This window comes from Sorex fumeus, unplaced genomic scaffold, assembly GCF_029834395.1.
Source record: "Sorex fumeus unplaced genomic scaffold, SorFum_2.1 ptg000063l, whole genome shotgun sequence".
NCBI classification, from domain to species: domain Eukaryota; kingdom Metazoa; phylum Chordata; class Mammalia; order Eulipotyphla; family Soricidae; genus Sorex; species Sorex fumeus.
This window is the reverse complement of record NW_026606120.1, coordinates 22,515,674-22,538,592: the sequence shown is the minus strand read 5'-3', so window position 1 is coordinate 22,538,592 and position 22,919 is coordinate 22,515,674. Positions and strand designations below refer to the sequence as shown.

The 22,919-nt window shown below is 38.3% G+C and overlaps 1 pseudogene; it reads right to left on the bottom strand.

The window, feature by feature from the left end:
- The window catches only part of LOC130034947 (contactin-associated protein-like 3), a 159,129-nt pseudogene that overhangs the window by 22,638 nt on the left and 113,572 nt on the right, over nucleotides 1-22,919 (bottom strand).

The window sequence follows — 22,919 nt, the reverse complement described above, 5'->3', positions numbered from 1 at the left end:
AACATATGTAATGCCAGGGATCAGAATACAGATTCACAGAGTGCAAGGCAAGCAGCCTACATACTGTCCTATCACACTAGCCCCTGTTAGCTTATCTTTTCTTTTCCGGTTTTACCCAGTGGTGCTCAGAGTTTACTCCTGACTCTGAGCTCAGAGATGGCTCCTTGTCATACCATGCAAACATTTGCACTGCTTGGAGTCAAACCCAGGTTAGCTGGTGTAAGACAAGTTTCTTTCATGCTGTGCTATCTTTTGGCCCCTTAAACCAAATAAAACTATCTTTTATGAGGTTTAATGCAGCTCCTTGCTTAGATGGAGGAAATATTTTATGTAAAAAAAATCTTATTTCCTGGAAACCTATCCCTTGCTCATAGATCGGGAGGATTAACCTTACCAAAATGACACTACTCCCCAAGGCATTATACAGATTCAATGTGGTCCCTATAAGGGTACCCATGACATTCTTTAAAAAAATTGACAAAACATTCATAAAATTCATATAGAAAAATAATGTCCCACAAATAGCTAAAGCAATTCTTGGGGAAGAGTAGATAGGTTGCATCATCTTCCCCAACTTCAAACTGTACTACAAAGCAGTAGTAATTAAAACAGCATGGTATTGGACTAGAAACAGACCTGCAGACCAATGGAACAGAGTTGAATATTCTGACACAGCCACTCAAGTATATGATCACTAAACCTTTGTCAAAGGAGCAAGAAACGTGAAGTGAAGCAAGGAAAGCCTCCTCAGCAAGTGGTGCTGGGAAAACTGGATAGTTATCTGAAAAAAAATTGAGCTCAGATCTCTGTCTTGCAAGGTCCCTTGGGACCCTGAGGGAGATTCCAGAGTTAAAACTCTACTACTTAGTAACTCTCCATTTCCTTCCCCCTCCCTAGTACAGCCTTAGCTGTGAAGCCCTTCCTTATTGGGATGTAAATTCTGAAACCATTTGTTGACTCTTCCCTGCTGGGATGTAAATTCAGAAACCATTTGTTGGCCCTTCCTTCTCTGTTACCTCTGTTAGGAACTTTTCCCTTATCCTCTTCCACCAAATCAAATTGAGCCTGGTGATAACCAAATGTCCAAGTTACCCAGTAGCCCACTAGCCACAATGCCTATGTATGTAAATGCTGATCCTTGAATCTATAGGCTAAGGAGTAATGTACTTTTAAATGGATTGGTTAAGAAAGTATATGTTGTTACAAATCTATTGGCTATGAAATGCACGGGCTTTGCTGTAATGGCCAGTGAAGGCCTATGTAAGATCCCCTTTGAAGAAGTTCGGGTCTTGCCTCACCTATCTGACCTGCATGTCTGTGTAGGCGGCTTGATCCTGGCTAGCCAGTCTTACAATAAACCTTGCTTGCTGTTTGCAGTTTCTGGAGTCATTTTGTTGTTAAAGGGAGATCAGGATCCGCGTCCTAACAGTCTAACCCCAAGCACAAAAGTTAGATCAAAATGGATTAAAGACCTAAGCATCAGGCCTGAATCCATAAGGCACATGGAGGAAAATGTAGGCAGAGTCCTCCACTATAATTGAAGCTAAAGGCATCTTTAAGGATTAAACACCACTGGCCAAGCAAGTGGAAGAAAACATAAACAAATTGGACTACATTAAACTAAGAAGCTTCTACACTGAACAAAAAAACAGTTACCAAATTACAGAGAGAGTCCACTGATTGGAAAAAATTATTTATCCAATACCTGTCAGTAAGTTGTTAATACATAGGATATACAAGACATTAGTAGATCTGTGCCAAAAAAATCCTCCAACAGCACCAAAATGGGGAGAGGAAATAAACAGAAACTTCCTTAAAAAGGAAATACAAATGGCCAAAAGACACATGAAAAACTGCTCTTCATCACTAATCATCAGGGAGATGCAAATCAAAACAACAATAAGATATCTTACAACAGAGTGACTGACACACATCAAAAAGAACAAGAACAAGCAGTGCTGCTGAGGATGTGGGAATAAATGAACTCTCTTTCATTGTTGATAGAAACGCTGACTGGTCCAGCCTTTTTGGAAAACAATATGGGCATACCTCAAAAAACTAGAAACTGAGCTTCCATATGAGCCAGCAATACCAGTTCTGGGAATATATGCCGGGGTGCAAAAGTGCACAGTAGAAATGACATTTGCACCTGTATGTTCATTGCAACGCTGCTCACAATAACCAGAGTCTGGAAATAACACATGTGCCCAAGAACAGATGAAGAGTTAAATAAATTTTGGTATATATACACAATGGAATAACATACAGCTGTTAGGAAAGATAATGTCATGAAATATCCTTATAAGTGAATGCACATGGACAGTATCATGCCGACTGAAATGAGTCAGAAAGAGAAAGACAGACATAGAATGACTGCACTTGTTTGTGGAATATAAAATAACATAAAATAAGACTAACACCCAAAGACAGTAGAGTCAAGGGCCAGGAAGATTGTTCCAAGGATGGAATCCTGCCTTACAAGCTGGGGGAGAAGACAGCCAGGATAGCGAAGTGATTACTAAGTCAATGATGGTTGGAGGGATAGCTCAGACTGGGAGATGTTTTCTGAATGTAGATAAAGGACCAAACATGATGACTTCTCAGTATCTATATCTAAACCATAACGCCCAAAAGTACAGAGAGAGTAAGAATAAAATTGTCTGCCATAGAGACGGGTTGGTGTCATGTGGGGGTGGATACTGGGGACATCTGTGGTGAAAAAATTTATGACTGAAACTCAATTATGAAAGCTTTGTAACTATATCTCAAGGTGATTCAAAAAAATGCTAATAAATTTACATACCAGATAAAAAATTTGTTTCCAAATTACCTGAAAAAGTCATTTAGATTATTACTGAACAGAAAAATACATCCTGGGAGTAGTTTTATGTTGATCTCATAAAATGATCAGCATTTTATGGAAGACTCATTTGTTTATTCATTAAAATGTGGACATTATTTACACTTATTTGTGACAATAAGTGAAGCCTAATAAATAGAGATGTGTAGGCCACCCAATTATGTTGCACCTTAACATGAAAAGAACCCATCCCTGCATGGTGCTAACTTTCAATTTCATTCTTTTTAGTCTTACACTACAGACACTCACCATTTGTGGTGAGGATCACAGAAAAGTATTCCTCTGAGAAGGCCCCAACAAAGAGCAGTAGGGAGGGAAGCCCTGTTGTCCTGAAGCTTATCGCGGTCTCTTCTCCTGTCAGTGTTAGATCCTCATGGGATCCAGTTGCAAAGGAGCTGGTGTTCGTGCTGGGGGTGTGGTGGTAAGGTCCTTGAAAACTGTAAGTGATTGATGAGTCAGTTCTTAAATATGCAGAAACCTCTGGAATGACACACATATAACTGTTATATGTAAAAGCCAAAGACTTTAAAATTGAGGCCTTGTGATGTATAGTTGCAAAGCTATTCATGCTTGCATTTCATACAATGTTTCAACACCCATCTCTCCATCAGTGTACATTTCCAACTCGTTCCCTCCCCCACACCTCTTCTCCAACCTGCCTCAATGGCATACTCTTTTCCTCTCTGTCTCTGCCTTTCTGTCTCTGTCCCTCTCTCTCCTTTTGAGCATTATGGTTAAATGCAAGAGTCTTGATCTATTTATATTTAAAGACTACCTAAGAGAGAAAACAAGAGTGACATCATTTTTACATGTTTTCTTGTTTAAATTTAGTTTGGATATTTTGGTTTGGGGGCCACACTCAGCAGTGTTCAGGCTTCTCTACACTCAGTGCTCAAGCATCACTTAGGGAAGTTCTCAAGGGACCATTTGGTGCTGTGATTGAATCCCTTCCTCCTACAGGTGCAACTAGCCCTCAGATGTCTTACCTACTCATGTGTGTGGGCTTTCACATTAAAAGTTTAAATTCTATTATTGGGAATGCTAATTCAAGTAGCCATCATGTATTGTTTATCCATTATGTATTGTCTATAATGGATAGCCAATGCTAATTGGGAAAATAGTATTTCAAAACTTAAAAATAGAATTACCATATTATTCAGTGATTGCACAGTTGTGTCATTACCTGAAGAATGTGCACATATCCATGTAAAGAGATATATTTATTAGACATGTGCAAATCCCTGCTCATCACATCATTATTCATAATCGCCAAGGGCTGGAAACAATCTAAGTGCCCATACATGGATGAATAAATAAAGATGCTGTGTGCAGAATTCATGAGAGAACGTTATTCAGCTCTGAAAAATGAATTCATGTCAATTGCAAAAACATCGATGGCTCCAGAGGTTATCATACTCATTGAAACAGATAACTAAAAACTAGATGATTTCACACATGTAGCAGCTAAAGAAAATAAACAAATGAATAAATCAAATCAACTTTCTATTTATCTTCCTAGATCCAAATCAACTTGTAGACTATAGAAGCAAAATAGCATTTACCAGAAGGGAAGATGGAACTTTTCACTATACCTCAGGTTATGAAGTCCTTTATATTTATTACTGTGTATATATATATAATTATATATAAATTACTGTCTATATATACTAAAAACTACATAATGTTATAGACCAATATTAATTCAGTGTAAATAGTCAAAATTTGCAATATTGATACAAAATAACTAATCCCATCATAGACCCAAATCAAATGACATTGATTGGGAATCCAACATGCTTCGTAAGGTAAAGGCCCTCCCGTCGAGCGGGCCCAGTAACGTCTCCATTGGAGACTTTGTTGTTACTGTGTTTGGCATATCGAATACGTCACAGGGAGCTTGCCAGGCTCTGCCGTGCGGGCGAGATACTCTCGGTAGCTTGCCGGGCTCTCCAAGAGGGGTGGAGGAATTGAACTCGGGTCGGCCATGTTGGCTGCGTGCAAGGCAAACGCCCTACCGCTCTGCTATCACTCCATGAAATTATGTACATATTATATATAATATTATATTTTTTATAATTATGTACATATTAACTATTTGTAATATTTAATTGCACTGGAGTGATCCATGTGAAAATCCAGTTCAGACAGAGTTGGAGGTTATGGGTCTCCTCGTGACACTGCACTGAGGGGCCTCTGAGGACTGGCACCAAGATTTCACAGGATAGTCTTCGAGGTCTGCAAACTGAACCTGGTCTCTTCTCCAGTTAAACAGCAAGATGGAGACAGAGCCCAGGGAGATGTTTCTGCAAGCCATATACTACAACATTATTTTGTGTTTTCCATCCCCAGGAGCCCTGTCCCGGGTTCCACTCACCATGGAAGCAGAAGGGCCCATCATAAGCAGAGGAGGTGCAGTCACACACAAACCCCCTTAGCCTCTCCTGGCAGAGGCCTCCATTGTGGCACAGATGTCCATAGCTAGCACAGTGACCTGGGCATCCTGGCTCCACACCTGGGGTCACTGTGGCTCTTTCTTCCAAGTCCAAGGCCAGCCCATTCAAACGCAGGGCCCGGATGCACCCCAGAAATCCTCTCCGCCTGGTTGCTGTACCTCCTGCCAGAGAAACACCCCAGATGTGTCATAGTCCTGTGTCTTGCCATGCTAATATTCCAGGGCAAATATATGACAGTACTAACACTAAAATACTGCCCCACGTGTTATGATCATATGTGGTTTTGAAAATATAGACTCTAGTCTATTTAAAAATCATCAAACAACAATATGGAAACAATATGGTTACATATTCTAACAGTATTTTTCATGTTTCATTTTGATTTTTGACATTCATTCCTTTATAAACAATGAAATATAAACTATCATTGTTTATAAAGGAATCCTTTCAAAGTGATCCTTTGAAAAGTGATCCTTTTCAAAATTTATACTCAATGAAATATGTGTGGAATACAGTTACATAATTAAAAATCTTTCCAATATATTATAAAATTATAGATTAGAATGCATAGAAAATATTACAGTTGTAATTTTGAAATATAAATATGCATTGCAAATTTATGTGCATTGTTTTGTAATCTTTGTGATTTATTATGTAATTAATATCATTATTGCTGGGCTGGAGCGATAGCACAGCGGTTGGGCATTTGCCTCGCACGCAGCCAACATGGCCAACCTGAGTTCGATTCCTCAGCCCTTCTCGGAGAGCCTGGCAAGCTACCGAGAGTCTCCCACCGGCATGGCAAAGCCTGGCAAGCTCCCCATGATGTATTCGATGCCAAACACAGTAACAACAAAGTCTCCAATGGAGACGTTATTGGGCCCACTCAAGCAAATCAATGAACAACTGGAGGACCATGACTGTGAATATGTAATAATATAATTTTATAATTTGTTTTGACTATCATATATTGAACTATATAATAATACAAATAGCATATCTAAAATTTTTCTTTATATAACACAAATATTTATATTAGAGATCTCTCTATTAATGAAGCTTTAGAAAGGAATCAAGGAAAGAGCAAAGAAAAAGAAATTTGAGACAATATCTATGGTTTCAGCTTATCTTATCTATCATAACAATCTGAAGCTGGATGGTTTGAATACTACCTGAATAATAAATACTTTCCATTCATCACATCTTATGTAAGCCTAAGACAATTATTCTTACCTGTTGGGGGCTAGAGCGATAGCATAGTGGGTAGAGCGTTTGCCTTGTGCATGGCAGACCAGGCCAACACAGGTTCGATTCCTCAGCCCCTCTCAGAGAGCCTGGCAAGCTACCGAGAGTATCTTGCCTGCACGACAAAGCCTGGCAAGCTCCCTGTGATGTATTCAATATGCCAAACACAGTCACAACTAGTCTTACAATGGAGACGTTACTAGACTCTCTCGCGCAAATCAATGAACAATGGGAGGACAGTAACAGTGACAGCTGGGAGCATAGGTGAAAGCTGGAAGCTTGTTTGAAAAACAGATCTGAGGGCTCATTCTAGAGATTCAACTCAATACTGGGATATGGGAGTTACCCAAAATGTGAATTTTCAGCTAAGTTCTCAGGCTTCAGTAATATTACCCTAGGGGATAATGTTAATTTGGAGTAGATTTTTCATAAATTCTTTTTTAAAATTTAACATTTCATTAGTTCTTTCTCTAGACTTGAAATCGGAAGATAGAGCTATTTAGTATAATCTGCAATAATTAATTGAAGGACACTCTAGCTCGGTAAGAACTAATTATGCTTGAAGTTGAATTTTATGATTCCATGAACTGTATACACACATAGTTTAACTCACTGCATGGCATTAGACTCATAGATGCTGGAGGTATACTCTGGCAAAACAGACTGTATGCTAGTTTGTGATTTTTGTCTGTATCTAATTGGGTTGTGTCCTTATTTACTTAGAAATGTCTCATGTAAAACATAAAAAAAAAGCCAAGTAAGAGTGAATCCTTTAATCTGCTTAGTTTCCAAATCACACTACTATTGTCTGAAATGTAATGTAGCAAAAATCATTTTTACCCCATTGAAGAAACTAACAGCAGTGAAACAATAAGCACGAAAATTAAGAGAGAATATTTCTAAGACTCAGATATTTAATGTTTAGAAAAGGATTATGAGGAAAAAGGAGAAAGCTTGGGCCCTAAATATGGTGCATGATATGGGACCAAGGGGAGGTGCAGAGAGAATTGAGGCTCAGACTGATGAGAGTCATTCATGGATAAACACCCTGAGCGATGTCTGCATGACCCCTCAGATCTGTTTCCCAGGAGACAGATGATGACTGGGTCCCAGTTACAGTGCATGTTCTCTAACTCCCCTGAGAGGCAAAGTAGGAGAAATAGACAAAAATTGGCAAGAGTTTTACAAAGACCATTGTTAAGAAGTGACTGAAAGAAATACAAATAGACTCTATCTATATGATATTGAGTGCAAACATGGGAAACAGTTCAATACAAGTTTAGAATTTTCTTTTGGTTGTATATGTGGTCAAGCCCCTTGATCCCTCTGGATCTCCACCCAACACTATATGTTAAGTATGGAGACCTGAGATCATGGAGCCCATAGTAGTATTGTTTTGCCATTGCTATGGTAACTATTTATAGTAACCATTGTCTCTTGGTCATTGAATCTATTCCCAGCACTGCATAGTTATGAATGACAGCACTCACCGACAAAGAGCTGGCTGTTGAATTGTAAGTGGGAGTGCCCATCAGCAGGGCCCGACTGGGTTCTGACAGGGAGCTGATCCACTTGGAGAGTTGCTTCCTTAATGTTCCTCTCTGCCTTCACATAGTGCCACCGATTGTCATTCAAGGGGGTAGAGGACTTCACTTTGACTTCACAAGGTCCATTTCCCACATCAAATGAAAAGGTCACTTCCGCAGAAGCTAGAAATATAGATGTGAGTTGCTTATGGTCATTCACAGGGAGAAAACATGACTTGAGTAGATGTGAGAAGAGTATGGTGACATGCTCGCTTAAAGGGGACCTTGGGCTAAAACAGACTGCCATTCCCAGTTGGCTTAAGAGCAAAATAAGTCTGTACCTGGAGGGAGAAAGCAAAACTATTTTAGCATATTCCTTCTCAGGTGCACTATTCATCTTGCTAAGTAATTACTAAATATTTAGTACTAAACTGAACAATTTACCTGGTTTAATATGACAAATGTATTCATGTAAAAACGGTTTAAATATTCACATAACTTTATTGCATGCACTGTATGAAATTTTGGAAGCAAGAAATTAACCTCTGCACAAAACAATTATAATATACCTAATGAATTATATCAAACAGTTTCATAGCCTAGTAGGATGCTATTTGGCCCATTTGGTGTCAAATTCTGATTATACAAATTGCTATTCACAACACAAAATTGGCATAGGATATCACAATCCATTGCCTTACTATTGAAATGATTATTAACGATTATAGAATTTTAGTATTTAATAGAGAAATACAACTGAAAAAGAAACAGGCATCTTATAAAAATTAGGTCTATAAGGGGCATTATTAATAATTGGGTACTCAGTGGCTATGTCCAGATAAGGTCACTCACCACGCAGCTCCAGCCGGATGAATTCTGTGATTCCCAGGTTTTCTACTAACACTCCAGAAGGGGCTGTGGTCTTAAAAAAGAAAGACATGTCAGCACTAAGTTCTCCACGGAATGCTGAGAAATGGAGGTATGATGTTTCAGTATTGAAGGAAGCTGAATTCCAAAACGAATCTGTTTACAAAAAGAAGGGATACAAACAGTGAGAATAGGTTCGTCCCCAACGCTGCGTCTGACCTTTCTATCCCTCAGGTCAGTCTTAATTCGAACCTGAGACTTCGCTTTCGCTGCCTACGTGCACCAGACGTTCTCTAAGACCCTGAGCCTATCATCCCTGAGCCTCTTCCTGTTCATTCCCAACACCTGATCTCTCCATCCCTCAGGTTGTACCCCTCACACACACCAGGTACCCATAGGGTGCATGGCCTCTTCCACAGTGGGCGTGGCCTCGCAGAAGTAGGCATGACCTAATTTTGGACTGAGCGGCCACAGGTAAATTAATCATACCCAGCAATCTCATATAACTCTCAGTCTCCATGCCACCTTACCAACATGAAGAAACAGTGCAAATGCCCACCATGAGAAGAGGATGATGAAAAGAGTCCAGAAGCCTCATTAGGTATTACTCACCTAAGGGACCTCTCTGATAAGAATTCAGATATGAAGTAATGAAGATGTTCAATGAACTCAAAGAAACAGTGACACAGTTATCCAATAAAATAAGGAGGACATGACGGAAACAATGGATCGGAAAATCGAGAAATTACAGGAAGAAATGAGAGCAGAAATTGGAAAGCTATGGACAGAAGTGTCATGATTGAAGGACTCGGTAGATGATATAAAAAATTCAGTGTGTGCCCTCAACAGTAGAATGGCTACAGCTGAAGACAGAATCAGTGAGCTGGAAGATCAGCTGCACGAAGCTTATAAACAAACAAACAAACAAACAAAAAAAAACAATGGAAACAGACCTCAAAATAGCTCTAGAGCGAATCAGAGTCCTAGAGGATGATTCCAAGAGGAACAACATTAGAATCGTTGGAGTACCAAGGATCAGGGAAACAATCCCAATAAAAAAGCAACGATTAAACAAATCATTGCTGAAAAATTCCCAGAGCTGGACAATGCAGCCATTCAGATTCAAGGAGCCCAAAGGGTGGCAGCTATAAGAAACCCTAACAATAACACTCCAAGACATAGCATAGAATGGTGGATGCTGCTGATAGAGACACAATACTGCAAGCAGCAAGGTCAAAGAAGTAAATCACATACAAAGGAGCACCTCTTAGATTCACAGCAGACCTATCAGAGAAAACCCTCCAAATCTGAAGGCAATGGTGGGATATAGTGAAAAAACTCACTGAATTGAGCACTTCACCAAGAATACTCTATCCGGCTAAACTCTCACTCAAACACGAAAGGAACGGTACACTATTTTCTGGATAAACAACAGCTCAGAAACTTCATAGACTCAAAACCAAACCTAAAAGAAGGGATAAAGGGGCTACTATAAGACAAGACAAACCCTACAAAGCACAACAGACCCTTACAGAAAGATGACACAAAGCCCCATAAAATAATTTCTCTCAATGTCAACAATATAAATTCACCAATTAAGAGACACAGAGTGGCAAAATGGATTCAGAGATAGAACCCAACATTCTGCTGCCTACAAGAAACTCATCTGAACAGTCAGAGCAAACACAGACTCAAAGTTAAAGGATGAAAAACAATCCTGCAAGAAAAAGCTCCCTCAAAAAAGCTGGGGTGGCCATACTAGTATTCAACGACTTACATTTCAGGTTGAAAAAGATTAGAAGGGACAGTGAAGGCCATTTTCTATTCATCAAGGGATATGTACAACAGGAAGAAATCACACTCTTAAATGTATTCGCACCTAATGAGGGAACAGCTAAATATTTTAAACAACTGCTAACAATTTTAAGGACATTGCTAGCAAGACAATAGTAGCCACTGGAGACTTCAACATCACATTATCACCTCTGGATCAATAAGAACAAAACTCAGCAAGGAAAAAATGACTTTGAAGGAAGAAACAGAATAGAGAGGACTTATAGACCTAAGAGGGCTTTACAGCCCAAAAAGAAAGAATACACATTCTTCTCCAGGGAACACGGAACATTTTTCAAAATTGACCACGTGCTAGGCCAAATAACATACCTCAATAGAATCAGGAAGACAGAAATAGTATCAACATTTTTTTCAAACCATGATGCACTGAACATAGAAGCGAATCACACACAGACATGGAGAACCAAATCAAACACCTGGAAATTAAACAACTCAACGTAGAACAATGAGGAAGGAAGTCAAGGACGAATTAAAAGGTACCTGGAAACATGAGAATGAAGACACGAGCTACCAGAACCTATGGGACGCAGCTAAAGCCACGTTAAGGGGAAAATTTATGGCTCTGCAAGCATTTCTCAGAAAGGAAGAAAGGGCCCACATACACACCTTGACTTTACAGCTCAAGATCTTAGAAAAGGACCAAAAAAGGAGCCCAAACCCGGCAGAAGGAAAGAGGTCAGAAAACTTAGAGTAGAAATTAACAACATGGAAACACAAAAAACAATCCAAAAGATCAATGAAACCAAGAGCTGGTTCTATGAGAAAATAAACAAGATAGATAAACCATTAGCAAGACTCACAAAGAAAGAGAGAGAGGGAGAGAGAGAGGGAGAGAGAGAACCCCAATAAACCGAATCAGAAATGAGAAGGGGAATATCACAACAGAAACCAAAGAAATTCAAAAGATCATCAGAGATTATGTTGAAAGTCAGTATGCCACAAAATAAGAGAACCTAGAAGAAGTGGATAAATTTCTGGATTCTTATAATCTCCCAAGGCTGAATCAAGAAGATCTAGAATATTAGAAGAGTCCTATTAACATCAAGGAAATTGAAACTGTAATCAAAATTCTTCCAAAAAACAAAAGCTCAGGTCCAGATGGATTCACTAGTGAATTTTTCCAAACATTTAAAGAGGACCTATTGCCAGTTCTTCTCAAGCTTTTCCAAGAAATTGAAGAAACAGAAACTCTCCCAAAGTTTCTATGAATCCCATATCTCTCTAAAACCAAAAAGAAAAAAGACATCACAAGAAAAGAAAAGAAAAGAAAAGGCCGTTATCCCTGATGAACACAGATGCGAAGATTGTCAAGAAAATACGAGCAAATAGAATTCAAAAACTCATCAAAAATATCATTCATGTGACTAAGTGGGATTCATCCAGGGGATTCAAGGATGGTTTAACATTCAGAAATCAATCAACATAATCCATCATATCAACAAAAGAAAAGACAAAAACCGTATGATTGTATCAATCGATACAGAGAAAGCATTTGACAAGATCCAGCATCCGTTTATGGTGAAAACCCTCGCCAAAATTGGGATAGAAGCCATAGTTAAAGCCATCTACCACAAGCTTATGGCAAGCATCATAATCAATGAGGAAAAACTAAGAGGTTTCCAGCTAAGATCAGGGACGAGACAAGGGTGCTCACTCTCTCCACTTCTGTTCAATATAGTACTGGAAGGACTTGCAATAGTGGTCAGGCAAGAAAAAGATATTAAGGGCATTCAGGTAGGAAAGGAAGAAATCAAGCTCTCACTATTCACAGATGATATGATAGTATACTTAGAGAACCCTAAAACCTCTACCAAGAAACACCTAGAAACAATAGACTTGTATAGTAAAATTGCAGGCTATAAAATCAATACCCAAAAGTCCATGGCTTTCCTATATGCAAATAGTGAGAGAGAAGAAAGTGACATGAAAAACACGATCCCATTTACAATTATGCCCCAGAAAATCAAGTACCTAGGAATTAGCTTGACTAATGACGGGTGTAAAAGACCTGTACAAAGAAAACTACAAAAGGCTACTTCAGAATAAAAGAGTACATGAGGAAATGGAAAAATATCCCCGGCTCATGGATCAGGAGAATTAACATGGTCGAAATGGCAATACTCCCCAATGCATTGTACAAATTCAATGAGATCCCTATAAGGATACCCATGACATACTTCAAAGAAACGGAGCAATTCATATGAAACAATAGCTAAAGCAATTCTTGGGAAAAAGAATATTGGAGGAATCAACCTCCCCGACTTCAAACTTTACTACAAAGCAACAAAGGCAGAGCTGCAGACCAATGGAACAGGGTTGAATATACTGATATCTGCCCCCAAATTTATGATCATCTAATCTTTGATAAGGGAATAAGAAATGTGAAGTAGAGCAAGGAAAGCATCTTTAACAAATTGTTCCAACAAAACTGGATGGCTACGTGCAAAAAAATGGGTTCAGATCTCTACTAACACTATGTGAAAAAAGTAAGATCAAAATGGATTAAAGACCTCAACATCAGACTGGAATCCATTAGGTACATTGAAGACTAGGGTAGCAAAACCCTCCACGATATCAAAGCTAACGGTATCTTCAAAGATGACACGCCACTGGCCAAGCAAGTGAAAACATAGATAGACAAATGGGACTATCTTAAACTAAGAAGTTTCTGCACCTCAAAAGAAACAGTGACCAAACTACAAAGACAGTGCACAGAATGGGAAAGTATATTCGCCCCATACCCATCTGACAAGGGGTTGATATCAAGGATATACAAAGTACTCGTTGAACTCCACAAGAAAAAAACATCCAACTGAATCAAAAAATGGGGTGATGAAGTGAACCGAAACTTTCTCAAAGAAGAAATCTGAATAGCAAAAAGGCACATGATAACATGCTGTACACCACTAATCATCAGGGAGATGCAGATCAAAACACAAATGAGATACCGTCTCATACCACAGAGGCCGGTCCACATCAAAAGAACAAAAGCACCTGGTGTTGGCACTGATGTGGCGAGAAAGGGACACTCCTTCACTGCTGGTGGGAATGCCGACTGGTTCAGCTCTTTTGGAAAATAATATGGACGATTCTCAAAAAAGTAGAAATTGAGCTCACATTTGATCCAGCAATACCACTCTTGGGAATATATCCCAGAGAGGCAAAAAAGTATAGTCGAAGTAACATCTGCAATCGTTTGTTCATTGCAGCACTCTTTACAATAGCCAGAATCTGGAAAAAACCTGAGTGCCCGAGAACAGATGACTGGTTAAAGAAACTTTGGTACATTTACACAATGGAGTACTATGTAGCTGTTTGAAAAGACGAAATCATGAAATTTACATAGAAGTGGTACTACATGAAAAGTATCATGTTAATTGAGATGACTCAGAAAGAAAGGGATAGACATGGAAAGACTGCATTCATCTGGGGAACATAAAGTAACGAAATAGGAGACTAACACCCAAGAATGGCCGAGATTAGTACCAGGAATTTTACTTCGTGACTTGGAGGCCAACCACACATGTTAGGGGAAAAGGCAGCTCAGATAGAGAAGGGAACACCAAATAAAGGTGTTGGGAGCATCCTCCCAGGATGGGAGAAGCATGCGGAAAGTGGACTATAGATCAAACATGATTGTCACTCAGTGCCTCTCTTGCAAACCACAGGACCCAAAAGGAGAGAGAGAGAGAACAAAAGGGAATTCCACAGAGGCGGGGTGGAATGGGGGAGATGGGGGGGGGGGGGTGGGATGGATACTGGGATCCGTGTTGGTGGGAAATGGGCACTGGTGGAGGGATGGGTATTTGATCATTGTATAATTGAAACCCAAGCACAAAAATGTCTAAGTCTGCAACTGTATCTCATGATGTCACACTATTAAAAATTAAAAAAGAAAAAAGCAAAGTGCTGGAATATTGTGATTTCCTGACACAACACCCATTCACACAGGGCCCCAGCAAAGGTTTTTGCTCCACAGCCACCACTGACATCCTGGAAGGCCCTGGGGCAGCGCTGCCTGGGTCTATACTGGTGATCACCCCATAAGAGCAGTGAGGAGAGTGATATGGAAACTGTGTTGTTCTGACTCATTCCCTCTGACAGTTGTGTGCAGTATCAGTGAGGTAAACAGAGGTAGTATCAAGATCAGTTATGGGGTTCCAGCAACATCCAGACCAGAGATGTGGGCATGGAGGTGGATAATGGATCTACTTTTGATATTGAAGCAGTGAGGTTTGTTGATGAATTATATGACTTTTGTGAGAGTCTAAGGAGTAACAGGAAGAATGGCGTGACCATACACATAACTAGTAAAGTAAGATTGTTGGGTAAATATTTTCTTTATTTTTTGACATATTGTGTTAAAATATGCTGCCACGCTCCAGTTCCATGAATCTCAAAATAGTAACTTTCTTTAGATACTACATTAAAAACTCATAATACATGGGTCCAAAAAAAAGCAAGAAGAAACATCACCTGCACTTCTATGTTTATTGCAGCACTACTTACAATATTTACAATAGCAAGAGTTTGGAAACAACTTGAGTGTACAAGAAGATATGACTAGAAAAAGAAGCTATAGTAAATCTACATAACTAGTGCTACACAGGAAAAATAAAGTCATGAAATTTTCCTATAAATAGACGGAAATGGAGAGTATCATGTGGAGTGGAATGAGTCAGAAGGAGAGGGACGATATAGAATCACTGCATTCATTACTGGGATACAAAAAAAATAGTATGAAACTAATATTCAAGGCCATGGAAAACTGGAGCAAGGAGGACTGGTGAATGATTGGAAATCTCCACAAGTGTGTGGGGGATGAAGGGTAATCAAGCTAGAGGTGGGCCTAGTGTGACAACAAGAGTTGAAAATTGGGACCATCTGAAGATCAGAGATCAATATACATCATAACATTTTAGTAACTATTTTCCAAAATATAATGGCCAAAATAAGAGAAGAGAAAGAGAGGGAGAGAGGGAGAGGGAGAGGGAGAGAGGTGGGAGAGGGAGAGGGAGAGAGGTGGGAGAGAAAGAGAGAGAGAGAGAGAGAGAGAGAGAGAGAGAGCGAGAGAGAGAGGTGCCTGCCATAGAAGCAGACGGGAGTGAAGGGGAGTGGGGGGCAGTGATGAGAGGGAATCTGGGGATACTGATGCTGGGAAATGTGCACTGGTGTAAGGATGGGTGTTGGAACATTGTGTGACTGAAACCCAATCATGAACAGCTTTGTAATTCTCAATCTCGTGGTGATTCAATTAAAGTATTAAAAACATAAAATAATTTAAAACACTCATCCAGTAGAAATGTAATGTTTTCATTTACAAGTAAGATAGTAAAACTTCATTTATGGGTGCTAATTGCATAGAGTTAGAACCCATGCACCCAAATTCCTCCTAGAGCACTGACATGTATTTTCAGGAGACAGGACAATTCCTTTATGTCACTTACTGTCCCCCTGGCAAAGCAGAGGCCCCAATGTAAAGCTTGCTTCAGAGTGTCGTTGGCCTGTGTTTGTTGTCACTATCTGAGTGACAGGCAGATGCTCCTTATGGGAAAGGATGACTGTATCACTGGGCCTAGAAAACAAAGACAGCCACAAAACATTATTCTGAGCAATACACATCCACATAATAGTCTTTCATCACAGTTCAAGAGTTATCAAGCTAAATTTGTCGTTACCCAGCAGTGAGAAAAGAAAATGATTCATTTAAACATTGACAAAGATAGCAAAATATTTATTGGGGCCATCTGAAGATCAGAGATCATGTTTATTGACAACACAACAGTAAAGAAAGCAGACAGGTCCACAACTATAGTAAAGGGACAGACTAGAGGTAACATTTTTAATGCCACTAAGCAGCTCACTGCTCTAGGTTAGCCACTGTGTAAATTGTTATATGTAGAATTTTTATGCGAGTGACAGTAATCAGTCTTCATAAATTAAAAAAGCAAATAAACAATAACATTCAGGTGGTAAGCTTTATGTTTGGAATTCTCAAAACTTCAAAGGTGTTTAAGAAACTCCTACTATAGTTGTCAGCATTTCCTTATTTGTTAATGGAATGAACTTAAAAAACAAATTACTGTCCAACACCAAGGCAAAAGGTGTGATGTGATGGACTCTTAAAATGATTAAAGAGACTCACTGTGTGTGTGTGTGTGTTTGTGGGTGTAAAAGTGGCATGTTAATTATTGTCACAATATGCTCTCTTGACAATTATGAAGAATCTTCTGTATATGGGACATGTATAGAAATCATCATTTGTGGCCCCAGGAAACAGTTTATATTATAACAACAATGATGCTTCAGTACAAAAATAATATTTTAGGAAGCATAATTCTATGGTTCCATCAAACAAAGAAACAAGGTGTAGGTGATAAGCTTGCTTTGTCACCTTTCTAGAGAAAGTAAGAACACTTATAAACTCTAAGTTTTTTATTTGTTGCATTTTAGTTGGAGGTTATGCCCAGCTGTGTTCAGGGATTTCTCCTGACTCTGTGCACAGAAATCTTTCCTGGCAGCACTCAAGAGGCCATATGGGGTAATAAAGATCAAACCCAGACTGACTGCACAGCGAGCATTTTACCTACTATGCTATTTCTTTGGTCCCAAAACTGTTGACTATTATACTGTGTACCTCAATTACATATGTGTATCTGATTTTTTAATAAATAATAACTTGTCCCACTTATCCTTATGATGCTTTGTGACAAACCTAGTAAGTTTTGATTTTTAAAATTACCAAATGACCACTCCTAGCTAGGCAAGCTGAAGCATTTTCAACTGCAATTCCATAGGTTAAAAAAAATTACTTCGAATGGCTCAACTTAATAAGCTTTGCAGAAAATCATGACTAATACTTAGTCAAATTCTGCTTAGGTTCCAAAATATTTCCTTGAAGTAAAAAATTAAAACATTTGTTTTAGAGTTTTAGCCAAGAGACCATCAGTGCTCATGGTAAGACAATACATACACATACATATGTGAATGAAATATCTTGAATGTTAAAAAAAATGCTTTGATTCTAGCTGTTTTTAAAACTCAGATAAAATGAAGTAACAGTTTTATCTGCCTAATCCCTGTATTTACCGCACACTGGCAGAAATCATCCCAAGCATATAATACCTGGTTTGGTCAGGAAGAGTGGTCAACGATCTAGAGTGCAAGCTTGGTTTATGGGGAGATCTGTCTGGAAATTAACTTTGCTAAAATAAGCTGAAACTAGTTTTAGTGTTTGATATCAGTAATGCTACAAATGAGGGCTGGAGCGATAGCACAATGGGTAGGGCTTTTGCCTTGCACGCGGCTGACCCAGGTTTAATCCCCAGCATCCCATATGGCCCCCTGAGAACAGCCAGGAGTAATTCCTGAGTGCAGAGCCAGGAGTAACCCCTGTGCATTGCTGAGTTTGACCCAAAATGAAAAAAAAAAAGTATCATAGAAGAAGAATACAGCCAGAAGGCAACCAAGTTCACAAAGAACTGAAAAACACTGAAGTATACTAGAAGAAAAATAATTATATTATAACTTCTGTCACTGTCACTGTCCTCCTGTTGTTCATCGATTTGCTTGAGCGTGGCCAGTAACGTCTCCATTTTGAGACTTCTTGTTACTGTGTTTGGCATATCGAATACGTCACTGGTAGCTTGTCAAGCTTTGCCGTGAGGGCGAGATACTCTTGGTAGTTTGCCAAGCTCTCCGAGAAGGGCGGAGGAATCGAACTCGGGTCGACCATGTTGGCTGCGTGCAAGGCAAACACCCTACCCACTGTGCTATCACTCCAGCCCATTACATAACTTATTCGTTGAGTATTTTTGGTTTTAAATAACATTTTAAATGCTCTATTTCTCAAAGCAGTACAAAACTACACTTTCATTCTATTTTATAGACAATGCATAAAGAGCCCTGAAAAATCTTAAGAAATCGTAATGCAGATAGTGTTTATTAGGCAATAACAATAGTCTTTTTCATGTTGTTGCTTACTGTAAGAATCAGGCAGATTCCCTTTATCTAAGGGAATTTTGAGAAATTCTAATTTAACAGTTCTTTATGGGCACACATCATTGTTGACTATATTCATTTTATTCAGGATTTATTAATTTCCGAGCACAAGGGCGTTTTCCGGGCTGGAGCGATAGCACAGCGGGTAGGGCGTCTGCCTTGCACGCAGCCAACATGGCCGACCCGAGTTCGATTCCTCCGCCCCTCTCGGAGAGCCCGGCAAGCTACCGAGAGTATTCGATATGCCAGACACAGTAACAACAAAGTCTCCAATGGAGACGTTACTGGGCCCGCTCGAGCAAATCGATGATCAACGGGAGGGCCTCTCTAGATTATTAATTTCCAGAGTTCCCACACCCATTAAAATTTGCCTAACTTATAATTAAATGCTTTCCTCTTACCTCTATTTTTTGTCTGATTGTGTCATACTTGGTGTTACTTTGGGGTTACTTCTGACTCGACTATCAGAGATCAGGCCTGGTGGTTCTTAGGGACTATAGATGGTGCAAGGGCTTAAACCTGGGCAGGCTACTTGGAAGGCAAGTGACTTAACCCCTGGACAATCTCTGGCCCCTTAAGGACCTCTCTATTTCCTCCCAAATTTGTAAATGTTACATATCAGATAATTTCTCACAATAATTTTAAACATTCAGTAAGAGAACTTCTAAACCTATGTCTATTTTGTGTTTGGTTCCTTTCCTCATGCACCAGGAATAATTCTTACTGCTTGCTGTATTTCGTAGACTGCTTTTTGAGGCATAGCAGAACTTTTGACTCCTTACTTGCATTGGGAAATTTACTGGGAGAAATATTGGGTCAACTTTCAAGTTTCACAGTGCTTGGAAGAAAATAATTGGTGAGATCATAATTACCATCTAGAAGTACATAATTTGAAACTCAAATATAGGCTCTCCGTTGGGTTTTGTTCTGTTTTCTCACTAATAAAGAGACCATTACTCAGCATTGTAACACATTCTCATATTTATTAGGTGGGATTCTTCTCTCACCTGGCTTCTATTATAGGATGTATTTTAGCTATTCATTCTTCGTTTCTTGTCCATATACATTTTGGAACAATTTGTCAACATTCTAAACAACCACAAAATTTGTCAACATTCTAAACAACAACAAAAATATGTTTGACATTCACTTGGAACTAAATTAAATCAATTAATTATTTAATGAAAAATTAACTTTTCCTTTAAGGGAATTATTGCAAAATTGTGGTGTAGATGCTCACATAAGTTTTCAGAACTTTTATAATTTTTTTCAACATCTTGCATATTATGGTGCTTTCATTCCTCTCAGTTAATTTAGAAGGAAGTTTCATAGTATTTATTTATGTTTCTTCATAGAAATACAGTTCAATATTCATGATCTGTTATTAACTTGCTTTTTTTGTGAGCAAGCATATTGCCTATGCATAATGCAATTTTTATTCATTTCCAATGTTCTGTGGCTTGAATGGACACATTTATTTTGATGTTTTTAACATTCATTTCTAGCACCATTACATTATAATTAGAGAAACTGCTCATATTATCATAATTAAAAAATTTACTTAATGGAATCTGTGGAAAGTCACTATGAAAATTCACTATGCATGCCTAAGATAATCGTGTATTCTGTTAAGTTTATGGGCTGAAAAAGTCAACTTTCTAATTTAATTTAATTTGTTTATTAATTTCAGTTGTTTTGGAGAACACATCTGAAGGTACTCAGGGTTTACTACTGACTCTGAACTCAGGATTGATTCTTAGCGGAGTTCAGAAGACTGTATGTGGTATGTGGAATCAAATCCAGTAGGCCCCGTGAAAGCAAATTCCCTACTCACTGTATTATCCCTCTCAGTTGATATCTTAACTTTATTTATTTAGATTTAGGGTGGTGGTTGTGGGCTACACCCTCAGGGCTCAGGGATATTCCAACTTGATTCTGTGCTCAGAAGTGAACCTTGGAACTCCGGAAACAATATGCTGTTCTGGTTTAGTTTCAAATCAGGTTTGGTCATGATATACAAAAGAAAATTCTTAACCCCCTATTATCTCTCTGGCTCATGCATCATGATAGTTTGTGTGTGTGTGTGTGCGTGTGTGTGTGTGTGTGTGTGTGTGTGTGTGTGTGTGTGTGTGTGTGTGTGTGTTCCGGCCACACCTGACAGTGATCAGGACTAACTTCCAGTTCTGTGCTCAGGAATCACTCTTAGATATGCTTGGGGGATCAAATGCAGTGCCAGAGATCAAACCAAAACTGGCTTCATGCATTAAGTAAATTTTTTAATTATGATAGTTTTTGTAATATGATAAGTTTCTCTAATTATAATGCAATGGTGCTAGAAATGAATGTTAAAAACATAAAAACCTTAGTCTCTGATCTATCCCTCTGGGTCCCTTTCTTCAAAATATTTTACATCTTTAGTAATTAGTGTCTGGCTTTTTAATTACTAACTGAATTGTTTATATCACGGTTGGTTATAAATTTGTTTTGCGGTTTTATTATTTTCCATATATATTGTGAATCATTTATATTAAAAGCATTTTTATTATAAAGTTAGGATCATTAGTTCTTTATGGTAAAATTTTAAAGTTTCATATTATAGTGACAATAAGTTTTCCCACATTAAACTTTTCAAACTTTACTATCTTGATTTTGTATTTGCTTATCAAATGGATTTTTGTACTTTTAATATTTCTGCATGAACAAAGAAGATATAGTTGTACTCTATATTCTTTTGAATTAACAAAAATTTCAATAATTCATTAATTCTTTCTTCCTACATAGATTTGAAGAGCACATGTTTTATTTCTATTGTCAGATATTTCCTTTAAAATTTTTATGTATGTACCTGAAGAAATTCTTGATAATATATACGATCACGATCATCCTGTTGTTTGTCGATTGCCCCGAGCAGGCACCAGTAACATTTCCTTCTTCCTAGCCCTGAGATTCTAAAAAGCGCCACATTCCAGGCTCTTTCAGCCTGGCTGTCCTCGCCGGGGATAATATATACTAAAATATTAATTCTAAATTTCAGTATTTTCAGGGCCAGAGCACTTTGGGCATTCTCCTTGCACATTCAATCCACAGCATCACATATAGTCCTCCAAGCACTGCCAGGAGTAATTCCTGAGTGCAAATCCAGGAGTAACCCCTGAGTATTGCTGGTGTTACCCAAAAAAGCAAAAAAAAAAATACAACCACTATTTTCACTGTAAGCATTACTTTTTTTTTGTAAGTTATTATCATTAATAATTGGATTTCTTTGCTTCTTGCGTTTCAATTTCTCTTATGTAGTTATATGTTCTTTCTATCTTATGCAACATGTCTGACATTTATCTCTTATATTGCACCCTCAAATCTTGTAAACTTCTTTCTTTGATGTAACTAGAAACCAATATTTCTCAAAGTAGGTGATGGTGAAGGGCTGGTGTTCATCTCAGATGCATCTTTGTTTGCTTAAAAAAGAGATTTCCAGGGACATGTGAGTAATTTCTTAGTATACATAGATAAAATATTTTAAATGTTAAAAATAATTTTTAAACAATTTAAGTTAAACAGTTTAATTTAAACTGAAATATTTCATATTGTTATAATAGTTTTAAAGTTTAAATGTATCTGAAACCTTCCCATAAGACTACTCTATCATTCTGAAAACTATTCTGTGGCAGAGGTGGAGAGTTAGGACAGGAGGAGGGTTATTTGCCATGCAAACTGATGATCTGGTTCCCTCTAGGGATCCCAAAGAGTTCTCTGATCCCAGCCAGGAGTGATCACTAAGTACAGAAACTGGAGTAAACTCAGAATTTCTAGATGGAGCCCAAAGACAAAAACAAAAAACAAATAAATAACTTATTTTGTGGAGTCTGATGGCAGAAAATTTCTTCTGTGTTTGCTGCTTCATTTTATTTTACTTTTGAAACTAATAGCTTAGTATTTTAAAATTTAAAAAAACTCTCTATTTCAGAGTTCTTCTGTCCTTAGTTTATTCTCTATGCTGTTGGAAGGCAATTGTTTATAATTGTCTTGACTTCTAAGTGCATCTCTGTTACTCTGTAGTCAATTTCTTGCATTTCTTTTCCATTAACTTTGATGTTCACGTTCTTTGATTTTACC